Genomic DNA, 22,111 nt, shown 5'->3' on the forward strand with positions numbered 1-22,111 from the left:
GATTTTTCAAAGTTGTAATATTTGTGCTGTAGTTTATAGCAACATAAAGTCATAATTGATTAAAATCACACACATGCAAATAAAGGCTTGTGTATTATAAGCTGAAGCAGAGTCGTGGTGAATATGAATAAATATGAGTGGGTGGAGCTACATGTGGCGACATCAGAGACAATCTCAAATACACAACACTGGCATTTATTTCTAAAACTAGAGGTCTGAACTAAACACTCATAACAACAATGTTACTCTTCTTCTTGCTTTTCCTCACTCATGCTGACATTGGTAAGTCAGACACATTATACATGAAATGTTTAAGTATTTAACAAACAAAAAGAACAATGTTTTGAATCACAGTTTATTAATAATAAATGGTCATGACATTATGTTAATGTATTTATAGCAGAAGCTGCTGACAACCGCATTAAACCAGAACAAACCACTATATCTGGAACTGAAGGCAGCAACATCACACTGTCCTGCACATATACTGGATCAGCTTACCGTCTCCACTGGTACCAACAAAAACCTGGATCAAGACCAGAGTTTCTGCTGTTGATTGACGAAAGCAGTGGACAGGTCACAAAGGCTCAACCACCTCATCCACGATTGTCCACTAAACTTGATCAACCGAATAAGAAAGTGGATCTGCTCATCTCCTCTGCTGCAGTGACAGACTCTGCACTGTACTACTGCGCTCTGGAGCCCACAGTGACAGGAAACGCAACTACACTGTACAAAAAGCACTACACATGACTGGAGCAGAGCCGTGCTTTTCTCACACGATGGAGCTCTTTACATGTTTACCTCTGCAGGCTCAACCCTCAGTCTATGATGTCAGTTTGCTTTTGTAGCTCAACCATCATTTGTGTATGAATCTGCTGAAATTTATTTTTAAATTAGACCTAAACATCATTCTTACCAAAGCTGTATTAAAAATATTGAGGGTTTTTTTTCCAGTTATTTACTAGAATAGATTTGTTAAAGAAAAAAAAAAAGACCATCACATTTCCTGTTAAACTGTTATTGAGTTTGGAGCACAATAATGAAATCTTGTTTAAGCACACTGGAATATCCTAGATTGAGGAAGTAAAAGAAGCTAAAACTTATTCTTATTCTTATTATTATTACATGTAATAAGGGCTGTAAGACTGTAATGTTGTTTATATTGGTTGTGTGGTGCAGTCATTATGAATAAAAAAAACCCTGGTGTCACTATACCCCCTGGTGTCACTATACCCCCTGGTGTCACTGTACCCCCTGGTGACACATATTCTGATCTACAGTGTCAGCTACAGAAAGGGTGGAGCTCCACAGGCTACTACAGTAAACTGCACTTATTCACCTTCATCTTTCAGCAACTTATCATCTCCATCATGCTGCTCTTTCAACTCTTTCTACTCATGCTTCTTCTGGGTACATTCATTTTAATTTAAGTCATAATATGTTTTCATATTTCATTCATTTATTTATTTCATTTCTTTTCTCTTTTTTCCCCAGGGAGCACATTACTGCAAATGACTGAGCAGCGTATATCAGAAAAGCATGTCTTTGAAGGAAATGATGTCGTTCTGTCTTGTAATTTAAAGGCAACTACAGGTGATTATATACACTGGTATCGCCAGTATCCCAAATCCAGACCAGAGTTTCGTGTCTCTGTCTATTCATCTGGACAGCAATCTGCAAACGCTGATAAAAAGCCTGAGGATCTGCAGATTTCCTCTGCTGCAGTATCAGACTCTGCAGTGTACTACTGCGCTCTGAGGCCCACAGCGACAGGAAACTTGCTAACATTGTACAAAAACCTCTTGCACGGCAAAGAAAGTGTTCAGATAGGGCTGTAGACTCAAACACTGCATTTCTGTATTGGCAGAAATAATAATGCAATGGAAAACATATTCACATTTTAATGTGTCTCCAATACACGTGGCTATGTATCTTGAAGGCATAAAATAACATGAATTTAAAAAAAGAGAATTTTCATGGCTGTTTATTTTATTTTGAAACAGTGCTTTGTGATTGTCTGCTGTTTAAAACACTATAAAAACAAGCAATACTCGTCTCTTCTGAAGTGTAATACACACTCTCTAACTCTTCCACACATCCATTCATTCAGTGATTATTCTGTTCGGAAAAATCAGGAAGGGAGATCCAAGCCCAGGCAGGGTCTCTAATCCTCACTATAGCTCAATATTATCATAGTGAGAGATCTCAGTCGTAATTTTTTTTTTTGACAACTCAGATGGTGTGGTTCTTATTTAATTCCCCATGATTCTGTTCCGACACACCCAGACCCCACCACCACCGATTTCGAAAACTCATCAGAGCTACACGTATCACAAAATTTATGCCAAAAGGCGACATGTTTGAATCCCTGTTTGCACCTCTGGAGCTGCTGCACATAAGATTTCCTCATCTTCATTTTCACTCTCAGAAAAAAAAGCCTTTTTAATGAGGAAAAAAACAAAACATCAATAATTTTCAGCATCTTGTGGCCATTTTTGTTTAACTAGATGCCATTTTTGTGCAACTAGCCAGCTGAGCTAGCAAGTATTAATATGTTCACTGAGAAATTACCCAGCGAACATACAAAAAGATGATCCAGTACTATATTTGGGTCCATTTTTTTTCAAAGCTTGATATAGGGCGGCACAGTGGTGTAGTGGTTAGCGCTGTCACCTCACAGCAAGAAGGTCCGGGTTCGAGCCCCGTGGCCGGCGAGGGCCTTTCTGTGCGGAGTTTGCATGTTCTCCCCGTGTCCGCGTGGGTTTCCTCCGGGTGCTCCGGTTTCCCCCACAGTCCAAAGACATGCAGGTTAGGTTAACTGGTGACTCTAAATTGACCGTAGGTGTGAATGTGAATGGTTGTCTGTGTCTATGTGTCAGCCCTGTGATGACCTGGCGACTTGTCCAGGGTGTACCCCACCTTTCGCCCGTAGTCAGCTGGGATAGGATCCAGCTTGCCCGCGACCCTGTAGAACAGGATAAAGCAGCTACAGATAATGAGATGAGATGAGAAGATTGATACATTTCAATTGTAAGACAAATTTCCATCAAACTAAAATTAATAATCCTAAAATAACTTGCATATTAAGATTTACACAGTTGAAATTTTTGAGATACCAGAGTTTATTAAATTTATTCATATAAATCTTAACACACAATTAAAAACACATTTAAATGTATGTGATGTGTTCTCAAATCTAAACAAACTAAAATATTCAAAGTTTAATACCAGACAAATGCAATGTGTACTTAATAAACTGAGGGATTTTTTTTCTAACTATGAACAATTCAGTATGCCTTAATATGGCTTATATAATAGTATGACATGCAATTATTACATGAAATGAATGCTGCATTTACTCAGCTGACATAATTACTAAATTACCATATTCACCATAAAGTACATAAATTGCTAAATTCACAATATTAGCTCTCAATTAAAAAGTTACTATAAATCTTTTAAAATAGTGCATCAGAATGCAAACAATTAGCACAAAGGCCAACAAAATAAGAGATAAACTGCATATTTTCCAAAAATGATTTGAACACATGCACAGTGGTTAACGGTAAGCAGAAACTGTTCCTAGAGTCACTGAAAGCTCTGCCAAATGTTCTCATTGTTCAACTTCAGTGTGCATTGTGGGTATAAGGAGAGGCTGATAGGAGTGGGAGCGAGGGAAGCAGGAAAGATGAAGAAGAAACCTGGGAAGGAGGATGGATGTACATAGGGAGAGAGGGAGGCTCTTAAGGCTCATCCTGCTTTCATTCACCCATCCCTCTCAGCTTCTCTCCTCCCTGCTATCCATCCCTCTCTGATTGCTCATGGGGAGACACATCTAGACACATAAATCATACAATTTGAGTGCTCAAATGCTGTTTCTCCAACATCACATCACATCACATCACATTATCTCTAGCCGCTTTATCCTTCTACAGGGTCACAGGCAAGCTGGAGCCTATCCCAGCTGACTACGGACGAAAGGTGGGGTACACCCTGGACAAGTCGCCAGGTCATCACAGGGCTGACACATAGACACAGACAACCATTCACACTCACACCTATGGTCAATTTAGAGTCACCAGTTAATCTAACCTGCATGTCTTTGGACTGTAGGGGAAACCGGAGCACCCGGAGGAAACCCACGCGGACACGGGGAGAACATGCAAACTCCGCACAGAAAGGCCCTCGCCGGCCCCGGGGCTCGAACCCAGGACCTTCTTGCTGTGAGGCGACAGCGCTAACCACTACACCACCGTGCCGCCTGTTTCTCCAACATACCGTGTGCAAAATATTTTAACACTGCTTAAAAGTAATCAAGCAAAACTTTCATTCAAACTGATACACTGGATTTATCTTTTATCGCTTAATGATCTTATTGATGCCATTTTCCCCCCTCAAATGAGATTTTTGAACCCAGTCAACATTTAAAATAACAACAGTTTTTAACAACAGAGGGAAAGAGGAACAAATGACAAGTATACAGTCATGAATATCCTTAAGATAAGTCACATTTTACTGTAAATAGCTTGTTCTGTGACTGTCTCAGCAATTTTTGAACAAAACATTTGTTTTTATTGAAACAATTTGGGTTTCAGTTTTTGCAAGTTGGAGGGCAGCTTGTCCCAATCTAGGTTCATCAGTATCTTCTAAAACACCTCAAATGTACCTTTCAGCTCTGGGGATAACTCAAGTTGAGGGCATAGATTATTCCAAATAACATCACAAGTCCAAAGGTGATGCATCATAGATCAGTTAGAACCTTGATTCCCTCAATGGCAACCCCAACATCTGCAGGCTTGTGAAAGGTTTCTGCATTCTCCTGTTTAACAACATAGATCCCCATGGCTGTCTGTACGATTACTCTCTGGGCCTCTTCATGGTTAACATCCTGTGAGCAAGGAGTTTTAGGTATTTGAGCTCTGCTACACAACAATAAAACAAGACAGCAGAAAGTGCAAGGTAATAGGAAATGCACTGTTATCAGGTACAACTGCAAATCAGAAAAATTTGGGATGGTGTGGAAAATACAAATAAAAGAAAGCAGGGATTTCCAAATTTACTTTCACTTGTATTTCATTGCAGACAGTATGGACAAAAGATTTTCATGCTTTGTTTTTTGTTTCTGGTCTTCTTCATTTAATTTATTAACATACATCCATTCCTCCATTTCAGGCCTGTAACACTGTAATGCTTCTCTGATTGTGGTGGACGCTGAAGCACTGGGATAGGTGGGGTTTTGCTTTGGCAGACCTTTTTTAATGAAAGCAATTATCACTTTTCACACAATTCTGTGCGCGCACACACACACACACACACACACAAACCCACAGGTGTGATCATTTTGCCACTCACCTTCCCTGGCCTCACTCTCCATTCACAAACTGGCACTCAACCACACCATTGCTTCCACAAACACATTCTAAAAATAATGAGGTAAAATAATGAAATAATGGTGTGATTTGAAGCAGGTGATGTCAACAGTTGATTATAATAATGATTTGGTACAAAATCATCCATCTATTTGTAGCCACTTATCTTGTACAGGGTCACAGACAAGCTGGAGCCTATCCCAGCTGACTACGGGTGAGAGGCAGGGTACACCCTGGACAAGTCACCAGATAATCACAGGGCTGACACATAGAGACGCACAACCATTCACACCTCTGGTCAATTTAGAGCCACCAGTTAGCCTAACCTGCATGTCTTTGGACTGTGGGGGAAACCGGAGCACCTGGAGGAAACCCACACAGACACAGGGAGAACATGCAAACTCCGCACAGAAAGACCCTTGTCGACCATTGAGCTCAAACCCAGGACCTTCTTGCTGTGAGGCGACAGTGCTAACCACCATGCCACCAGTACAAAATCAGTATTCAGGAAAGCCCTAGTCTTTGAGTAACAAAGATGAGCCAAAAATCTGTCAAACGATTTGTCAACAAATGCATGAGAAAATTATTGAAAAGTTTCAAGATAATGTTTCTCAAATAAAGATATGAAAGGATTTGGATATTTCACCCTCTGATTCAAGGAATCTAATTCTTGAATCTTAAATGATTTAAGGAATCTGAAGGAATTTTGGTGTATAAATGGCAAGGGTGCAAGCCAAAGCGGAACACCTGTGATCTCTGATCTGTCAGACAGCACTGCATCAAGAACCATCATTCATCTACATCTGATATAACCACATGGGTTCAGCAAACTTCTGTCAAGCACCCACACACACACACACACACACACAGTGTTGGATTGCTCAGTTCTTTCTCTGGTTACTGGCTTCCCTGCAATAATATAAGAGACAGACATAAATAAATTGCCAGTTGTCAAACACAGCTGGAACTTGTTATGTGTTACCTGGCAGTTCTACCTGATTCCTTCCCACCCAGAGCCAACACTCAGTGATGTCCCCACTACCACAGAGCACCATAAAAAGATTCAAACTGTAAATGAATAAGACCAGATAATGGGCAGCGTATCCATAGAGGAACTATGATGATGATAATATATCATCAGGAACTTTCACTCCTTGATTCAAACTGCTACCACAGTCACACTGCACAAAGCTGGATTCATCTGTGCAGGAACTGATTACTCGACCTGGGCAGGAAGGCTCATCCAAAGCCAGCTGATTGACAGTTTGGCCACTCAAGCAAATGGAAAAGCAATAGAGGAAAAAAAGAAAAAAAAAGCAACGAAAAGGGAATGGCAAAAGCAATAAAGTAAAAAATATATTTTCTTATTGCTTTATTTTTATTTCTGCATTTATTTTCTTATTTTTTTATTTTGTTTTTATTCTTTTTATGGCACTTCTGTGACTCCATACACATCTCTGACACAACATCAAAGCTGTTATTTCTTCACATTCTGTTGACAATTTTGTTGAATTTATTAAATGTTTAAGGTTAAATTCTTACACGCAGGACCTTTAAGTTCCTTGAGCACCCAACTGGATATTCGAGGCACTTTTAGTTTTCACTGTGTACAGTCAGATTCTTTCCTTTGTATATCCCAGCATGTTAAGAAGTCAGGGTCAGAGCACTGGATCAGCCATGATTAGCTCCTCTGGAGCAGAAAGGGTTAAGCTTAGCAGAGCTGACGTTTGAAACTCTAACCTTCTGATCAGTAACCCAGAGCCTTAATCAGTGAGCCACAACTTCTCTCTAACATACCCTTGACATATGCATTCAGAAATTTGTAATTACATTTTGTAAAGTTTTCTTCTCTGTCCATGTTTATGTGGTAAATGTTTTCTTTGTCTATCTAATGGTAAAGATGATGAATCACTCGGTTTCGTTCATTTTAGATACCGTTTAAGTACCGTTTATTAACATATCCCCGGTGAGACACTGCACATGTTGCAGAGTCAAAACATCACACATTCACACATGGTAGGAAACCATTAATAACAAAAATTAACACAAATAATATTTGTATGAGAACATAACTCAACACCCCCACTTGTTCTCATCTTCACAAACCATACACAACCATTATCAAGTATATCTAATTTCCAAACAGGAAATTTTTAAACTGCAGGATTCTAACTTTTGGTACAGATTTAGTGAGTATGTCTGCAACCATGTTTTCTGTTGGACAGTATTTAATAGTTATTCTTCCTGCCCTAAGTACATCACGAATGAAATGGTATTTCACACCAATGTGCTTACACCTTGACCTATGTACTGGATTTTTACTCAGTGCTATGGCTCCCTGATTGTCACCATAAATTGTTGTACAGTTGTAAACATTTGAGTCCAAATCATTTAATAACTGCATTAGGTAGATGCTTTCCTGAGTTGTGTTTGCTAAGCCAATATACTCAGCTTCACAAGTTGACAGTGCCACTGTGGGTTGTTTCTTAGACTTCCAAGATATTGCATGGCCTTGTTTTGTCAGACTGAAACAGTAACCTGTGGTACTACATCTGTCCTCTACAGAGGATGCCCAATCCGAATCACTGAATGCTGACAGACTCAGGTGTTCATCTGTTTTCTTGAAACATACAGTAGTTCATAGTGAGAAGTACCCTTCAAGTATCTTAAAACATGTTTGGCTGCCACCAAGTCTTGTACTTTAGGTTTTGCTAAGGATTGTGACAGTTTACTGACAATCCAACTGATGTCAGGTCTGGTGCAAGTCATTGCATAGATCAAGCGTCCAACAATTTCTCTGTAATCTTTGGGATTTTCTATTTCAGTGTTGTTTTCATCTACATTTCTGTTATATTCCATTTTCAACTCATTTGGTGTAGCTCTAGGTTTACAGTCGGACATTCCGAACCTCTCAAGCATTTTGATTATGTATATTTCTTGACTCATTTTGATTTCTCCTTCTTTTTGTTCAAACTGGATGCCCAAAAAGTATGATATTTGTCCTAAATCTTTCATATTAAATTGAGACTTCATTGTTTCCTTGAACCTGTTTAGCTGATCCTCACTACTTGCTGCAATGATCAAGTTGTCTACCCAGATGATTACTATGATTGTGTCATTTTCAATCTGTTTCCTGTATACACAGTGATCTACCCGATTTCTCTCGAAGTTGTTTTGTTCCAAATGATCGTTTAAAAGTTTGTACCAATTTCTTCCAGGTTGTTTGAGGCCATAGAGGGATTTTTTCAACTTGTACACTAGTTTCCCTCCTGTTTCCGTTGCCTCTTCGAAACCCTCTGGTTGATCTAAATATATCTCTTCTTCAATGGGGGCATGTAAGTATGCCGTTTTCGCATCCATCTGATGTACAGAAAAGTCATTCTGTGCCGCTATTTGCATCAGTGCTCGTTCTGAAGTGAGATTTACTGTAGGAGCAAATGTCTCATGGTAATCTATTCCTTCGTATCCTTTAGCAACATATCTAGCTTTGAAAATTTTTCCTGTGTCTGCATTTTCTTTCAAAGCATAGACCCATCTCCCCCCCCACTGTGTTTCTATCCTTTGGCAAAGTCACCAATTCAAATGTGTCATTTTCTTTAAGTGAAGCCATTTCTTCCTTCATAGCCTGTTCCCACATAGAAGCTTCAGGTGACATGATGGCATCTCTATATGTTTGGGGAATCCCGAACACTGCCCTGTAACAAGAATCAACATTTGCATTGGTTATCTTATCTTTGGAGACTGTTACGTAATCTTGTAAGTATTTTGGGGGTCTCTTTTCCCTTTCTGAATGGTATTGTTTTTGCTTGATTGTTGTTGGTGTCCCTGCAAAGTTTCCATCAATCTCCTCAACTTCGGTTTCTGTGGTGTCATCATCTTTTGATTCATCTTTGTTGTCTGTGTTTGTGGTCTCACAATTTGCATCTATGTCCTGGTTCTCACTTTGTGATTTGTCATTTCTGCTCTCACTATCACGTATCCTATCTCTGTATTTTGGGAGTTCGTAGTCATCATCATCAGTTTGAGTCTGCTGTTCAACATTGTTCTTCCTGATAAATTTCACTAATCTGTGTTTTGAAACCTTCCTGGTTTCTGGATTGTATACTAAATAAGCAGGGCTGTTCCTGCTATAGCCTAAGAATATTCCCCTGTCACATCTAGGATCCAATTTGTTATGATCGTGTTTGTACGCATAGCAGTCAGACCCAAAAATCCACATTTTTGAGAGGTCTGGCTTCCTTCCTGTTAACAGGAAATATGGAGTATGGCACCCCAGTTGAGAAAGGCTGTATTAGACCAATGCTCTCACCACTGAGCAATGGAGCCCTTGTGCTGATCCTCAAAGCAGCCCACAGAAACTGCTGTAACATCACTCACAACTTTAGTTCCTAACTGCAGTTAACTTCTGTTTACTATTTGCCTCACAAAAAAAGGGCACACATTTTAAATAATGCAGTGTGTCAATCGTAGAGTGGGCTGTGGACTGTACATTCTGGCTACTTTCTCAAGTATTTTTCAAATTTTTACATAAATAGATTTTGACTTAGTTTCTAAGACCAATGTTTGTTTCTGGAGCATATATCCAAAACTATTCATGATACGGATTTGAAACTTGGTATACTGTACATATTAAGAAGGTGATGTAGATGTGCCTTTTCATACTAAGAAACTTGAGAAATTTAAAATTTTCATGTTTCCATGGAGGCGGCACGGTGGTGTAGTGGTTAGCGCTGTCGCCTCACAGCAAGAAGGTCCTGGGTTCGAGCCCCGGGGCCGGCGAGGGCCTTTCTGTGTGGAGTTTGCATGTTCTCCCCGTGGGTTTCCTCCGGGTGCTCTGGTTTCCCCCACAGTCCAAAGACATGCAGGTTAGGTTAACTGGTGACTCTAAATTGACTGTAGGTGTGAATGTGAGTGTCTATGTGTCAGCCCTGTGATGACCTGGCGACTTGTCCAGGGTGTACCCTGCCTTTCGCCCGTAGTCAGCTGGGATAGGCTCCAGCTTGCCTGCGACCCTGTAGAAGGATAAAGCGGCTAGAGATAATGTGATGTGTGATGTGATGTTTCCATGGAAACAATTTCAGACTTCGTTTGTCAGGTTAGTCTGAGGGGGAGGTTTTGTTTCCGGAGCAGAACTTGAAAATTATGAGTGGTATGGTCTTGAACAGTAGTATGGCTACCTCTGAGTAGTTTGCCATGATCGTATAGTGGTTAGTACTCTGCGTTGTGGCCGCAGCAACCCCGGTTCAAATCCGGGTCATGGCAAAGGAAAAAAAAAAAGCTACCTTAAGAGGAATAATTTTGGGTTTGCTGTCATTAGTCATTTGCACTGTTAGAGTTGATTTGTTTTTATTTATTTGTCTTCCATTGCACAGTTTTTAATCTTCATTTATCGCAATTCTTGATTTTAGCACTATTAATGCACAGTCACATGTACAAAGTGCATATATAGGTTTTTTTATCGTTACATTTTTATCTGTATATTGTAAAGTCAGCTTGTTCTTTTTTTAATTCTATTTTATATTGCACAGTGTGTCTTTTTCTTTTCACGTTTGGTAACTTGCTGCTGCAACAAAAGAAACTCCCAGCTTGGGAGCTACCGTATCTATCTACCTGATGTTTACAGGAATCAAAACCTCCAATACGGTACATATCTAAAACTTTTATGCTTTGGTGATGTTGGTGAAAACACTATTGGAAGTCCAGAAAGCTGGTACAGGGTAAGGTGGCCTGGGCCAATCTCTTGCATCTTTACGGCTTTCTTAGCCATTGCAAACAGGCAGAGAAAAAAAATAAGCCAGTAAGTAAATAAAAAGAAAGTAGAAGGTAGGAAATATTGTGTCTCATGAAAAAGTAAGAAAAAGAATTACTGCAGATTAACAGTCCAGTTGCTTGTTAAACATGGAAAAAAACCAGAAAACAGGGAAGAATCAGACCAGACAAAAAAAAAAAAGAACTTTATTTTTTGAGCAAAATAACTCTTTCTAGGACTACTATAATGTCACACAGATACATAGAACAGAAAAAGCAAACCCCACTTCCAGCTCTCTGCTATCAAGCATCTACTCTTATATAGAAAACACAAACTTCAGACTGACATATTAAAAAAAAAAGTTTGCCTTTTTTTTTTTTATAGTTTTTAAACAAGGGCACTATTCCTGGAGGTACTGCAATTCCAGGTTGATGCATGGAACAGAAAGAGCAAGCCCTTATTCCAGCTCTCTGTTTTAAAAATCTGTTTAATATAGCATTCTCATTTAGAGAACATATCAGATATTAAACTGATAAGAACAGATACTACACTTAATCTTAGCTAAAAGACCGAGAAGCGATAACTTACTGCAGTGAACAGCTTTAAATAAACCACTTCCAAATATTAAACTCCAGGAAGGTAAACACAGCTAGACTCCGCCCCCAACAGCTGGATCCTTTTGAAGAGAGACATTGCCTTGGTGTGTGTGTGTGTGTGTGTGTGTTGGGGGGGTTCCATGCAAAAAGCACGATATTTCTAACATTTGACCATGAAACATGTCCAGCTCTACCAGAGCAAAGCCTGCAAAAATAAGCTGAGCTCATTAACATCCCTCTCCCCGGAAATGTTTAGTAAAAGGTGAAAGATTTCTGCATCAGTGAAGAGAAACCTGAGCTGCACTGAACACTGGATCAGGTTAGAGACACTGGATTGGAGGCTGGGAGACTCTCAGCGCTGCCGCTGTGATGCTTGGAGTTGTGGCTGAGGAGCTCATTACGGAAACACCTGGGATCTCCTTTAAAACGAGGAGCCTTTGGGAAATGGCGGGGGCTTGGAGCTCATCACCTGCTGGCTTGGCCCAAATTTTGTATTTGGTTTTTCTTTCATGTTACAGCTCTTCACTCCACTATCATCACATGCTTGCACTGTCTAACACTACTGATTAATTGCCTTACTCACACCATACATTCATTTAGTAAATATTTCTATTTTCTTTAAGTAAATGAATTAAGATCTTCAGTCTCTGTCCTTGTCCTCCTTCCTTTGTTGTGATTTGTGAATCAGTCGGAACACTAAGTCATATCAGAAGGTGCCAGTGCCGTATTAAGCCAATACAGTGCCCCTGGGCACTATACCTCAAGTGCCCCCCCCCCCACACACACACTGCGCGCACGCGTTCAGTAACCTCCTGCACACACTCACAAACCTTTCCCTTTGCTGTCAAAAATAGTAGCATATACATAAACAATAGTACACGTCATTCTTCCTCATTGAAAATGTATTAAGTAGGCTACATCAGCCCATCAAATTCACTGAAAACAACCAACGATATGCATGTAGGCATATTGAAATGTCTTATTCAAAAATGAGCAGCATATATTTGTATGTCTCAAGGGGATCCTCGTCGTCGCCGACCCCTCGGCTAACACTGGCTGTGGTTGTAGCATCTCCCCGGCTAGTGCTAGCAGGGCCATCTCCCTCACTAGCATCGCTGATTTCACTAGCTTCGGCTTCAGCGCTGGTAGTGACAGCAGTTGTCGATATTTTTATAAAAAAAACGATCTAACACTGGAACATTTTTAATTGCAGCTACACACCTGGAGTCTTTCTCTTTTTTTAATTTTCTCTTCGTACAACCACTCAATAGAGTGCTTCGAGGTCAGCGTGAACCCAGCGGCGGCCATATTGGAAGTCAAAGGTCACTGTGTCAGTGCATTGTTATTGTTCAGCAAAGCAAAAAGGGGTGAAAATGCCGAATACGTGTGTCATTGTTGGCTGTAGTAGCCGGGAGGAAAAGGGTGGCAAAAGCTTCCACAGACTCCCTAAAGTCGTGACAAACCCGGGAATTGCAGCACAGGAGAAAAGCGAGCGGAGGAGACGACAGTGGCTGGCTGCCGTCAACCGATCAAATTTAGGACAACTTGACTGTATCCGGATTTGTTCTGATCACTTTGTGACAGGTAGGTTAAATTGTCTTGAATTTCATAGTTACTAAAATAAATGTGATACAAACTATTATCTTTTCTATGTACTTTCAGCAATGATTAATGGATATATTTGTCACATTAGGTAGCTTATGTCTACCGCAGTGCATTGTTGCATCAAATGGCATTTAAGATCTAGGCCTAGTAATGTTTATGTACACATGCTGTTAGTACAAGTTACATACTAGGCCTACATTTTATTCACTGACTAAAATAATTGATAATAATTATAATAGTTTTTCAAACATTATTTAGATTTTGGCTTCCATACTCTTGTAGTTCTGGAAATCCTTTAGTTCACAAAATGGACTTGGGTGAAACACTAGATAGTTCACAAGATCTATGTATGTCACATGCGGCAACAAGCTGGGGTCAGCTTTCCATTCCTTCTCACTAACAGTGTATGGATCTACATTCCCAATGAAACGTACCTTCTCAGCATAACGCTCCCGTGCCTGCTTATCCAAACTTTCACAGTAGTGCTCCATCACTTCAGATGTCTAAATTCTTTAAAAATCCAAGCTTCTAAGCCCTCTAACACAGAAACGAATCGGTGAATGTGTACTCTATGATGTGTACTCTATGAGTGCTCTGGAGCGAGTGACTTCCAAGATGGCCGCGCAGACCGCAGTGTTACTATTTTTAGCATCATCTCAGAGCACTCTATTGATGTCTGTCCATTTTTAATTTCTACTGCGGTTTTAAAAAAAAATGATACATTTCACCGTAGGTGGACTGGCTCAACTGACAGGTTGAGGAAAGAGGGGTTAATGGTCACATAGGCCACTCTTGCTCAGAATTATGATTATTGTGGTTGTTCTTATGAAATTAGTGTTCATAATGAATTATATATGACTATTTAACAATGTCAAGTGTATAACCATTTTAAGTGTACAAACATTCACAAAAAATATTTTTAAAGTTTCTGTCATGTGGTGCCCCCCCCACTGGCTGGGAGTGGTTGGTGCCCCTGGGCACTGTGCCGCAGGCCCATATAGTTAATCCGGCCTTGGAAGGTGCGGTCACGTGACTGCAGCTGTGTGAGCTTTGAACCCTGACATTACAAAAGTATAAGTTTAGAAACACAAGCCAAATGTGACCAACATACAAATAAACGAATCAAAGCACATTTCAATGAAGTATTAAACTTGGATGAGCCAGCAGCAATATTTCTTTAAAAATATTCTGATCACTGGACTGAAAACCTAAATAATTATTGACAACTTTTTCCTGGGGCTCGAGGCAAAAATATTAGCTTGTGCTACATCCTAAGGCAAAGTTTAATTTTATAAAATTGAGAGCATCATTATTAGATCATAGATGCCTCTAAACTTTAAACTAACACTATTTGTTTTCTCTAGAAATGTAATTTCATTGGTGAACGGCTGCTTATATTGTTTCTATGGTAGACTGGGTCTGTATGTGATTATATATGACACTGTAATATAGGAGACCTGACCAGTCTGATGAGTTTGTTGAACATCCTATTCCAAAACCATAAGCATGAGGTATATTTCAAATATACAACTTCCTGTACACAGTGAGATACATCCCACTGATTCTCACTGTCACAACAGGTAATTCACTTTCATAAATTAATTAATTAATTGTATTAATGAATACCCTACTTTGTATTAATCTAGTCTCATCTCATCTCATCTCATTATCTGTAGCTGCTTTATCCTTCTACAGGGTCGCAGGCAAGCTGGAGCCTATCCCAGCTGACTACGGGCGAAAGGCGGGGTACACCCTGGACAAGTCGCCAGGTCATCACAGGGCTGACACATAGACACAGACAACCATTCACACTCACATTCACACCTACGGTCAATTTAGAGTCACCAGTTAACCTAACATGCATGTCTTTGGACTGTGGGGGAAACCGGAGCACCCGGAGGAAACCCACGCGGACACGGGGAGAACATGCAAACTCCGCACAGAAAGGCCCTCGCCGGCCCCGGGGCTCAAACCCAGGACCTTCTTGCTGTGAGGCGACAGCGCTAACCACTACACCACCGTGCCGCCCGTATTAATCTAGTGATTTCATAATTTCTTCAGTCAATATTGTTGACAAAACATATTTCCCAGATTCCTTTCTTTATTTTCTTTTTACAACAGGCAGTTTTGCAGATAAAATTGTCCCAATGGATGAAGATGCCAACATTATGGGGAAAGAAACAGACACCGTTAGTCTGAAATGTTCATATGAGTCAAGCAGCAATAACATTGACCTTTACTGGTACAAACAATATCCTAACAGCGCACCACAGTTTTTACTGTATTGAGGTATTTCACCTGACGTCACAGGGTCACGTGACGCCCCGGTGTCCACCATTTTGGACGGCAAGCTAGCTAATGTCAACAACAGTAGCTAGTATGTTACTGTAGCAATATTTACGTTCAGTCATTTGGATGACTGTTAAAACCTTTCAGTCTCAAGTTTTTCCTTTACTGGATTTACTAGTTTACTGAGCGAGCGCGCGATGGCTCCCGGCTCGGCCGCCGAGCGCGCGATGGCTCCCGGCTCGGCCGCCGAGCGCGCGATGGCTCCCGGCTCGGCCGGAGAGCGCGCGATGGCTCCCGGCTCGGCCGGAGAGCGCGCGATGGCTCCCGGCTCGGACGCCGAGCGCGCGATGGCTCCCGGCTCGGACGCCGAGCGCGCGATGGCTCCCGGCTCGGCCGGAGAGCGCGCGATGGCTCCCGGCTCGGCCGCCGAGCGCGCGATGGCTCCCGGCTCGGCCGGAGAGCGCGCGATGGCTCCCGGCTCGGCCGAGCGCGCTAGCTCAGTAAACTAGTAAATCCAGTAAAGGAAAAACTTGAGACTGAAAGGTTTTAACAGTCATCCAAATGACTGAACGTAAATATTGCTACAGTGACATACTAGCTACGACGTTGTTGACATTAGCTAGTGCTAACAGCTAGTTGCTAATACACTGCTACAACTACACCGACCCTAATAATACAGTTCTTGGTCATTGCCTGGTAACAGCAAATTTATAACGGGCCATGTCTCAACAGACTAAGAAGTTATTTCAATGCCATTTAATAACATTTTGTTTATCCTGAGGACCGAAAGTAAATGAAAATATGAACAAACCTTAGCTGTAATAAGATGGCGACCACCGGCTCCAGGGACGACCCGCTGATGTAGGCAAGTTACCCAGCCTGACACAAAATATTTGTAGGCATCCAAACTCGTATACGCTTTCAGATCAATACCTGTGTATGGCAATGGGTTTTTAACGACATCGGTATACAGATCATGTGGGCCGAAGTCAGGTAAAGACGAGGGCTTCGTGTACTTCCGTACGTCAGTGAACAATCCTGGTGGAAGCAGGTAAATGTCGTTCTCTAAGCCTGCTAACCTCAATTTTTGCAAATACCTCTCCCTCTGCTCGCCCTGTAAATGCCCTACGTCGCTGGATAGTGAAGGTGTTTTCTGCATCTCGCTCCTTTTTCTTTTATGTTTTTCGTTTGTCGCCTTCCTCGCATTCAAACTGATTCGAGCCGTGCCGTCCAAAATGGCAGCATCACATGACTTGGTCACGTGAGTGAAATACCTCAATAGCTCTGGGAGCACTCCTACTGACACTCGATTACCCATGTCTTTGGGAGAAACTGGAGCACTCAGAGGAAACCCACGCGGACATGAGAGAACATGCAAACTCCGCACAGAAAGGCCCTGCCGGCCACGGGGCTCGAACCCGGACCTTCTTGCTGTGAGGCGACAGCGCACACCACAATTTGCAAATGTCCATTTGAACAAATTATTTCTATTTGGCAGCCAGAAAAGTAGGGACACGCCCATACCGCCCACAGCCAATTCTACACCTGTGTTGTTGAGCATGGAGAAAACCAGAAAATAGGGAAAAAGTTAGGGCAGGCAAAATAAAGATTTTTTTCTTTCTTTTTTAAAATAAGGTAACCATTCCTAAATCTACTATAATACCACATGAGCATACAGAATAAAATAAACAAATTCCTATTTTAATTCTCTACTATAAAAAAAAAAAACATTTATCAACTTCACTGAAAGAGTGTCAAATAAGAATAAAAAAAACCCTTTTTTGAGTAAAGGTACTATTCCTGAAGATACTACAATATCAGGTTGATAGGAGCAAACCCCTATTTCAGTTCCCTGCTCAAAAAAAAATCTGATTGATGTAACATTTTCATTTATAGAATATATAAGATATTAAATTGATAAGAATAAATACCATGCTTGATCTTAGCCAAAAGACCAAAAAGCAATATCTTACTGCACTCAATGCTTTTAAATACCACTTCCACATATTAAAATCCAGAAAGGTAAACACAGCTAGACTCCGCCCCCAACAGCTGGATCCTTTTGAAGAGAGACATTGCCTTTTGGGGCGTGTGGAAGACGCTTCTATGCAAAAAGATCAACAGTTCTAACATTTGTTGAGTAAAAATGTTCAACTCCGCTAAAGCAAAGCCTGCAAAAATATACTGAGCTCATTAACATTTCCCTCCACAGAAAACTTTAATAAAAGGTAAAAGCTTTATACATCAATAAAGAAAAACCTGAGCTGTACTTAACACTGGATCAGGTTAGTGACACTGTATTGGAGGTGCAGAAAGCTGGTATAGGGTAAGGTGGCCTGGGCCAATCTCTTACACCTTTACAGCTTTATTAGCCATTGCACACAGGCAGAGAAATGTCTGACCAATGAGCTTTTTTGAAAGAAAGATAGATAGATAGATCGATCGATCGATCGATCGATCGATCGATCGATAGATAGATAGATAGATAGATAGATAGATAAGCAAGCAGGGTGGGGGTGTTGAATTTTGAAAAGGAACAGTTGAGTGCTGTGTGATCTGTCCAATATCACGGATGTAGGCCTATAAATTAAATATGAAAACATCAGCTGGAGTTTGATCATTGACAGGAACGCTGTTGACCCCAGCAGTAAGTGCTTTCCATACCATATTTTTTATTGATAAATGAGGGCTATTGCATCATCCTCGTTAGTATAGTGGACAGTATCTCTGCCTGTCACGCGGAAGACCGGGATTTGATTCCCCGACGGGGAGACTTTAAACATTTATTAACTTGTGCAGCAGGGGGATGGAGTGGTTCACACTGTCGCCTCGCAGCAAGAAGGTTCTGGGTTTGAGCCCAGCGGCTGGTGGGGGCCTTTCTGTGTGGAGTTTGCGTGTTCTCCCTGTGTCAGCTCTGGTTAACCCCACAGTTCAAAGATATGTAGTTCAGTTAAGATTGGGTGGTGTTGGGCTGAAGTGCCCTTGAGCATATGTATATAAAGTGTGTGTATGAATAACCACATATTGTGTCAATTAATCTTATTAATAGTAACAGATCTAGATAAATCCAGTGACTATAGACCATACTTTAATATGCCTAAAGTCAATGTTAATGTCAATTATGACTATTGTAAATTGCCAATGGTAGACCCTCTGATGATGTTCTTCTAATAATATTCGATTTCTAAGTCTAGTAAAAGTCAGACAAAAAAAAAAATTCTGTGTTTTTAGCTTTTAGGTAAATATCAGAAAATTGAGTTAGCTAATTTAATGGATGCCCGCTAACATATCTTTGCGCATGGAGTGTTAGGAAACCTCCCTCGTGATAGTGAGAACTGGCAGCCTGGATTTTTCCATTGGCTCACGCGCTCAACCCCCAATCCAATGTTGCTGTGGTTGGCCAAAGTTATGAGGTTGCTGTGGGGTACTAAGACTAGACTAAATAACAAAATTAAATGTTTCAGACATCCCTAGTCCCCCGGATGCTCTGGGAGTCTCCCCAGGAGCATGTAGACAGAGACAGGAAAGGCAGGAGAAACTTGATCTAAGGGTGTATTCAGACCAGGATAGTTCGATAGTTCGCTTGCTTTGGTCCAAACCAAATGTTTTTTTTATTTTTTCATTTTGGTGCGGTTCGCTTTCACACTGTACATTTTAGTAAGCGGACCAAAATCTGTCAACAAAGCCACGCACCCTGAGGTCGTTCAGCTATTGGTCAGAGACGACACGCGCGCACAGCGTTAAGTTCAAAAGTAGTCACGGAGGATAGCGCTGATGAGCGCACATCATGTTGTGACAGTTCTGGCTCTTCACGCAAGTCGCTAGTACCGCCACTTTTTGAAAGAATGTCCCTGATTTTAATGTAGGTCTGATGGAGTTTCTTCACTTTTAGCCGACATTGTTCTGGGGAGCGCGTGAACCCCTTCTCCTTCATTTTCTCACTGAATACAGCAAACACGTTGGCATTTTTGTGTGTTCTCTCCAAAAGCTCAGATATGTGGACATCTGCCCATATATCCACAAGGGTACGCGTTTCTTCCTCGGCCCACGTTTGCCCCCTACTCATTTTTTGTACTCTGTAGTCTAGCCTGAATTACTGAACGACTGTTGTAAGGTTCCCTTGACAACCGAAACAGTGTTTGCGCTTTGCGGTGGAGTGTCAAGACTCTGTTTCCCATAATGCTCGACAAATGACGGAAGCTCCCAAGGTACAAAAAAGCAAAATTGTCGGATTAGGTCCGGTCTGCTTTCACACCTCCAAAAGGTCCGTACCAGGGTTCCTTTGGTCCGGACCGAGTCCGACCTTGCAGCTCGGTCTCGGTCCGCTTGTTTGGTCCGGACCAGAGTTCGGTGGTTTGTATTCAGACCAACCCAAAAGGTCCGGACCAAGGGAAATCTGGTTCGTTTGGTCGTTTGGTCCGGACCAAACAACATAGGTGTGAATACGCCCTAAGTCTTATTTGGAAAGTTGTAAATTAAATTGTAATGACTGGCTATTGCTGATATGTGGTTTGATGTTGTGACATGTAAGTAAGTTTAGCAAACAATTGATTTGATTGATGTAGATTTATGGTGTGAAATGTAAAGAACTATTCTTAATATGTGAATTGATGGTGTGAGATGTAAATAAGTAATGCAAATAATACTGTTGGTTGATGAGATGTAAATAACTATTGCTAATATGTGAATTGGTGGTGTATATTGTGAATAGGTTTTACAAATTACAGTGTAGATTGATGGTGAAACGTAGGCTTAATAAGTTACCAATATGTGCATTGATGTGAGATATAAATAACTAGGCCATAAGTTGATAAAATATGAATTAAACCGATGGTGCGATAAATAAAAATGTTTTGAGAGATATTGACCACTGTGAGTGAAGAAGGGCTCCCCCTCCTTACAAAAGCCAATTTAACCACTGTCCGAACGAATGGATTTTTGACCAAAATGCTCTGTTATTTAGATGTTATTAGAGGGTTTTTTTTCTTGGGGGGGCGCCAAAACTCAATCTCGCCTAGGGCAGCCGGCCCTGTCTGAACGGATCAAACTTTGGTGCGCGAACCAGAACGGAACCCGTTCCCTGTTGGTGGAAAAGGGCTACGTGTCGGTCGGTGCAAAGTCTTGTCGGGTCCATATCTTGTCTGACCAGTAGGGAGCACACATGAAATCAGCACCAGTGTCTCATCTCATCTCATTATCTCTAGCCGCTTTATCCTTCTACAGGGTCGCAGGCAAGCTGGAGCCTATCCCAGCTGACTACGGGCGAAAGGCGGGGTACACCCTGGACAAATCGCCAGGTCATCACAGGGCTGACACATAGACACAGACAACCATTCACACTCACGGTCAATTTAGAGTCACCAGTTAACCTAACCTGCATGTCTTTGGACTGTGGGGGAAACCGGAGCACCCGGAGAAAACCCACACGGACACGGCGAGAACATATAAACTCCACACAGAAAGGCCCTCGCCGGCTATGGGGCTCAAACACGGACCTTCTTGCTGGGAGGCGACAGCGCTAACCACTACACCACCGTGCCACCCCGAGCCAAGACACACTGAATATATATTTTATTGACTGATCTAACCCCCCAGTTATTTATTTTAACTCATTATATCATTGATATTATATCATCTGGAATTATGTAACTTTGACAAGTGACAAGCGACAGCACTAACCACTACACCACCGTGCCGCCCCAGCACCAGTGTCTTGTGCTGAATTGGAAGAGGAGGGGCCAAAAATTATGCAAAACCCTGCTCAGACGCTTTGCCCACCCTCACGGAGCAGCCTACACCCTTGCAGGGTTACATCTCAGCCAGATAAAGGAGCTCATACTTACCTGGCAGGGGCAACACCATGATCAAGAAGGTGGCTTGCCCAAAGTGAAGCCTAGCCATTGCGCTCAAGCTGCGCTGACCTTTGTGAATTCCTCAAATGCAAGAATCTCAATTGCATAATTTCTGGTAGTGGGGGACTGTGTTTGCGTTCTCCCCTTTTGCCTAATTCTGTGGGAGTCAAAGATAGAGTTGTTTGTTTTTCTGAAGTTTTTCTTTGTGTTCAGATGTTTTATATCAAGAGCTACTAGCTGTTTTAAATCTTTGAGAAGCTAGAAGAGTTATGCTCTTAAAAGTAACATGTGGAAAAAATCTCTCTGGTTCTGTGTATTGCTGTGTTTCCGAGTACGTAGGGAACAGGTTTTGTTCAGGTTTCTTTTATCCTTAGCACCCAGCTAGGGTTTCCATGAGTTTTGAGCAGAAAATGGTTGTTGAGGATGCACCGTTGATTGACAGAGGGAATTTCACTGGGGTTGTGCAGACCTTTGCGAATTCCTCAAATGCGGGAATATCGACTGCATAATTTCTGACAGTGGGGGAATGCGTTCCTGCTCTCTCCTCTTTCCCATAACCCTGACAGAGTCAAAAATAGAGCTGGTGGCTTTTCTATCTATCTATCTATCTATCTATCTATCTATCTATTTCCTTCCTTCCTTCTTTGC

The 22,111-nt window shown here is 41.4% G+C and overlaps 6 non-coding genes across 6 annotated transcripts; 2 read left to right on the forward strand and 4 right to left on the reverse strand.

Moving 5' to 3' along the window:
- Positions 1-10,562: 10,562 nt before the first annotated feature.
- On the forward strand, positions 10,563-10,634 carry trnah-gug (transfer RNA histidin (anticodon GUG)). The gene has a single exon. It is a non-coding gene; the product is annotated as a tRNA-His (tRNA).
- Positions 10,635-11,511: 877 nt separating this feature from the next.
- On the reverse strand, positions 11,512-11,702 carry LOC132897170 (U2 spliceosomal RNA). The gene has a single exon (XR_009656258.1). It is a non-coding gene; the product is annotated as a U2 spliceosomal RNA (small nuclear RNA).
- Positions 11,703-11,903: 201 nt separating this feature from the next.
- LOC132896238 (U5 spliceosomal RNA) lies at positions 11,904-12,018 on the reverse strand. The gene has a single exon (XR_009655977.1). It is a non-coding gene; the product is annotated as a U5 spliceosomal RNA (small nuclear RNA).
- Positions 12,019-17,395: 5,377 nt separating this feature from the next.
- LOC132898429 (U2 spliceosomal RNA) lies at positions 17,396-17,577 on the reverse strand. The gene has a single exon (XR_009656513.1). It is a non-coding gene; the product is annotated as a U2 spliceosomal RNA (small nuclear RNA).
- A 186-nt stretch (positions 17,578-17,763) lies between these two features.
- On the reverse strand, positions 17,764-17,878 carry LOC132896390 (U5 spliceosomal RNA). Its single transcript, XR_009656027.1, has one exon. It is a non-coding gene; the product is annotated as a U5 spliceosomal RNA (small nuclear RNA).
- Positions 17,879-21,446: 3,568 nt separating this feature from the next.
- Positions 21,447-21,610, forward strand: LOC132896847 (U1 spliceosomal RNA). Its single transcript, XR_009656185.1, has one exon. It is a non-coding gene; the product is annotated as a U1 spliceosomal RNA (small nuclear RNA).
- The last annotated feature ends 501 nt before the right edge of the window (positions 21,611-22,111 follow it).

Source organism: Neoarius graeffei, chromosome 1 (assembly GCF_027579695.1).
Source record: "Neoarius graeffei isolate fNeoGra1 chromosome 1, fNeoGra1.pri, whole genome shotgun sequence".
Taxonomy (NCBI): Eukaryota; Metazoa; Chordata; class Actinopteri; order Siluriformes; family Ariidae; genus Neoarius; species Neoarius graeffei.